This window comes from Trichosurus vulpecula, chromosome 2, assembly GCF_011100635.1.
Source record: "Trichosurus vulpecula isolate mTriVul1 chromosome 2, mTriVul1.pri, whole genome shotgun sequence".
NCBI lineage: Eukaryota > Metazoa > Chordata > Mammalia > Diprotodontia > Phalangeridae > Trichosurus > Trichosurus vulpecula.
Genome location: NC_050574.1, coordinates 192,296,747 through 192,301,290, shown reverse-complemented (window position 1 = coordinate 192,301,290; position 4,544 = coordinate 192,296,747). Strand labels below are relative to the sequence as shown.

The 4,544-nt window shown below is 36.9% G+C and overlaps 1 non-coding gene across 1 annotated transcript; it reads left to right on the top strand.

Moving 5' to 3' along the window:
* The first annotated feature begins 268 nt into the window (after positions 1 to 268).
* On the top strand, positions 269 to 371 carry LOC118840507. The gene has a single exon (XR_005009695.1). It is a non-coding gene; the product is annotated as a U6 spliceosomal RNA (small nuclear RNA).
* The last annotated feature ends 4,173 nt before the right edge of the window (positions 372 to 4,544 follow it).

Below are 4,544 nucleotides of genomic sequence, written 5' to 3'. Positions count from 1 at the left end.
ACTACACTAAGACTTTGAGGATACCCTATATATGAATTAGGCGGTCACATTTCATCCACCGTGCTTACTTCTATTTCCCTTTAGGTCATCTGAAGTTTTAAGCTTTCTGAAATTCCATTCTGTATTTCATTATTGGAAGCCATATGGTAGCCACTGTATCAAGTCTCAGAATATTTTAGACTCTATCCTATGAATCCATAAATACCCCCCTAGAAAAATTGCTTAAGAATTTTACCTGGAAAATATTGTCATTAAAAAGATCGGTCATGTGCTTGCTTTGGCAGCACATACACTAAAATTGTTATGATAAAGAGATTAGCATCTTCTTGTGTAAGGATGACATGAAAATTCAAGAAGCATACTATATTTTTTTGAGGTGGCAAAGAATGGGAATCAGAAGGGATGTCCATTGACTGGGCAAAGGTTTAATGAGTTATAGTATGTAAATGTGATAGAATGCTATTGTATTGTAAGAAATGTTAAAGGGGTTCAAAAGAAACCCAGGAAGACTTGTGTGAACTGATGCAGAGTGAAGTGAGAACAGAACTATACAAATGTCAATAATTTTGTAAAGACAAGCTACTCTGAAAGACCTAAGCACTCTTATCAGGGTAATGACCAAGCAGGATTAATGATAAAACATGTGACCCACCTCCTGAAAGAGAGGTGAAGGACTCAGAGTGTAAAACACAGCACACACATGCACACATAGACACACACACACACATGCATGCCCTGTATAGATGCCTATGTATCATTTTCATGCTTTACATATACATATGTGTATGCATATATCTGTGTATGTATATATGACAGCTAGGTGGTACAGTGGATAGAGTACCAGACCTGGAGTCAAGAAGACCCAAGTTCAAATCAGGTTTCAGACACTTACTAGTTGTGCGACCCTAGGCAAGTTACTTCACCTCTGTTTGCCTCAGTTACCTCATCTATAAAATAAGCAGTGGAAAGAAGGAAGATTTTTGCTTTTTTAAAAATTAAATTTAATTTTTTTAAAAAGATGGTTTTTTGTGTCTGCAATCAGCTTTATTATAAATAACTGAAAGCATTTTGCCATTTCCTACTTGAGGTCCAGCCTGATATTTTCTTCCCATTGCATGTGAAGGCCAGCTCCTTGTCCATCAACAGTGCTTGTCCAAAATTTATGTTCAAAGGTACTAACTCAATATGAACTCTGTCCTACTAAATGTTGCAATCCAGGAACTATACATTATTCACTAACTTTATTTTTTCTTCCTAAGTGGGTTTCCAGGCTGATCTCTTTTGAGCAACCATGGGTTCTAGTGAGCTATCTCTTCCCTCACTCTCCCTGCATCTTCAAAACATCTCTAGCATCTTAGGGCTCTAGTCAGGCAACATAATTTTAAAATGTTACAAAATAAAGATATCTGCAGTTATGTTAGTGATGGCTGTTAGCACTGTAGGAGAAGCAATACAGATCAGTCACAGGGACACAAATTGAGAAAGCATGGATGTTCTAGAATATGATGGCATCTCCATGCTGAAGGTGCTTATGACCAGGATATAGTAGGGGAGAGAGAAGAATCAGGTGGAAACTTCATACTGAGGGAACTGAGAGGATTAAGGCAGCAAGTGGTTAGTTGTGGGAACCAAGTGAACCCCACTGACTCCATCGTGTGACTCAATTCTGGAGCTAGCTTGATTTCCTTTCTATTCAATTATGGATTTAGTCCAAATGCTGTCTTGTGAGAAAACTTTATTCAATGTGGGAATTGGGAGAAAACCTTATTGTATTGTTTGAACCTAGTCCCGAGTGGCTAAGAAACTGGACCACCTCTATCTGCTGCTTAGAGATCTTTAACTAAGGTCCAAGTTCAGAAATACAGTCAGATCCAAAGTTTGCTGTAATGAGTTTTCTCACAATTGTACATCCCATGAAATTCATGTCTTATTTGAAAACTTACCCTATACTGGTCAATCACTTATTATTTCCATGTTCCCATGATAGTTTTACAGATCCTTTTCTGAATTCAGGGAATTACATCTGTTCACTCTCCCTCTCCCAACTTGGAAAGTCCCTAATCTTTCCTCTAATTAGAAATCAGATTGCCTAATGTTGTATTATTTCCTTTTAAATAATTGGCCTTATTTGATTGTTTTGGGTGTTAAAAATCTATCTTCCCCTGTATTCAGGGTCCAGGACTTAACTGAGGAGGTCTGCTCCCATATTGTTAGGTAATTGGAATGCTTTGCTTTAATAAATCCAAATGCTTGGAAGATCAAACCTCTGTTTTCCTCAGTCATATCCTCTTTCACCACAATAACTAGGAAATATCATGGCTCTAGTGGTCAAGGACCTCTATGCATGCTCTCCATTTGCTGTCCTGAAATTATCACCCTCCAGGAAGGGAAACCAGCAGATAGAATAAGTTCCATCTGTGTTCCCTTCCTTGGCATATCTGCAGCCCTGTTGGTAGGTTCTTAGTGGTCCTAGCTCAATACATACAACCCTAATAAAGTACTGAACAGTCAACCTTGCTGTATGCCCCACTGAATGTTTCTAAGGCTATTTCCTTTCCCTTAGGATATGTCTTTGTAGGGTATCTTTGTCCGACTAAGGTGACCCTGACAAAAGCTATGTCTTCATTGTTCTAAGTGAAATGGAGAAGGGTCTTTTATATAGCTAGTCTGACTGGCGCAGCTAGGCAAATTACTTAGGATTTAAACAGGTAATATGGACATCATAGGCAGGATTATTTTGAGAATCAAATGAGGTAATACACATAAAACACTTGCAAAACTTAAAATGTCATATATACACCATTATTATTGTTACTATTTATGAGTTATATTTTATTTTTTATTATTATTGTTTATTATTATCATTTATGAGTCTAGATGACTTTTAAATGTCAAATGGAACCTTGACTTGGCTGGCTTTCAAGAGAAAACAAGCTAAGGTTCTCTCTTCAGCTGTCTCTTCTATTGCTTCTAGAAATAAGACAGACAATATATATTACTGGCAATAGAGGAATTGGAAGTCAAACTATTCTAAAATCATTCCCTGATGTAATTTTAGTAAACTTAATAGACAATTTATTAATAAATATTTTTGTATGAGTTGGTGGTAGCATATGTCAGCCTCCAAATACATAAACAGCTTATTAAACTATATGTCAGCATAGCCTTTGGCTTGGGATGTGACATTTGGATGAAAAACATTATTTGACCAAAGAAGAAAGCCCACAGTCCTGAACTCACAAATTCTATGGAAGCATCAGATTTGCATATCCTTGGGATGACCTTTTCTCTTGTTCTTTTCTGGCATCCTACCAAGTTATTAGAAATGAGAGTGGTAAGGGGCAGTGACATCCTGGTTAGGAAAAGTTCATTCTGTTGGAAAAACAAATTGAAACTTCCCCACAGCAAAAATAAATCACAGATTTTTCAACCACTCATCAAGGACAGGAGATGCTGAAAAATCCCTGGCTTTTGTTCTGTGTTTTTGTTTTTTCTGTTTGCCAGAAATATCAGCAGATATCAGCATCTTTGCCCTTAACATAATTGAAATCCTGAGTCTATGATGTTTTAGGAGGATTCATCCAAACTTTAATAACATATCCATCATGGTCTAATGAACCATAACAAAAGTAATAATAATAGTCAAGTGCACTCATAAATAACCTTTGTTCTAATATTCAACAGTTGAGGAGTAATGGCAAAGCCCATGGGGGAAGGTCTACAGTCCTGGAGATGTTATATATGAAATGAAAAAGCATTTCCAGAAAGAAACAACTCTCTTCCAGAGTCTGTTTATTTCAAAACTCCTCTCAAGGGGACAAAAGGATTTCTTATTTAAAATTTCAACTGCTTTTGTAAATATTATCATGCATTCAAGAAATAGATAATAGAAAGAACTAGTATGATCAAATCTTCATTACCCACTTTCTACAAGAAGCCTTTACCAGTCCCCCTTAATCTTATTATCTTCCCTCTGGGATGATCCCCAATTTATCCTATCTATATCTTGTTTGTACATAGTTCTTTGAATATTGTCTCTCCCATTAGACTATGAGCTCCTTGAGAGCAGGGACTATCTTTTTCCTTTCTTTGTATCCCCAGAGCTTAGTGCACAGAGAAGGCTTAATAAATGCTTGTTGACTGACTGACTGACTGTGGATGGATTTCTTTGGTCAATATTTACTTTTATTTTTTGTGACATTATCACCTGCTTAAGTATTCCTCAGTAACGGTTTTTCAAGGTGTTTTTTAATCTTTCATTCTGAGCTATAATTTATTACCCAGCTGGAGATAAATGTGAAAGAATCCTGAGATTCTCTCTTTTTTTAGTCCCAAAACTCTCAATACCTGACTCAACTTAGATAAGGTGTGAATCATACACAGGGTAAGCAGAGGAAGGAAAAGGAAAGGTCTACTAGCTGAGGCTTTCCATTACTGTCATGTAGTGATATTAAACTGTGCTGCAGGAGCCATTTAATGGAGTGTGTTCAACTGTTCAAGTGAGCCACAAGAGAGTTTGGGGTCTGAGTGTGACTCAGAACTGA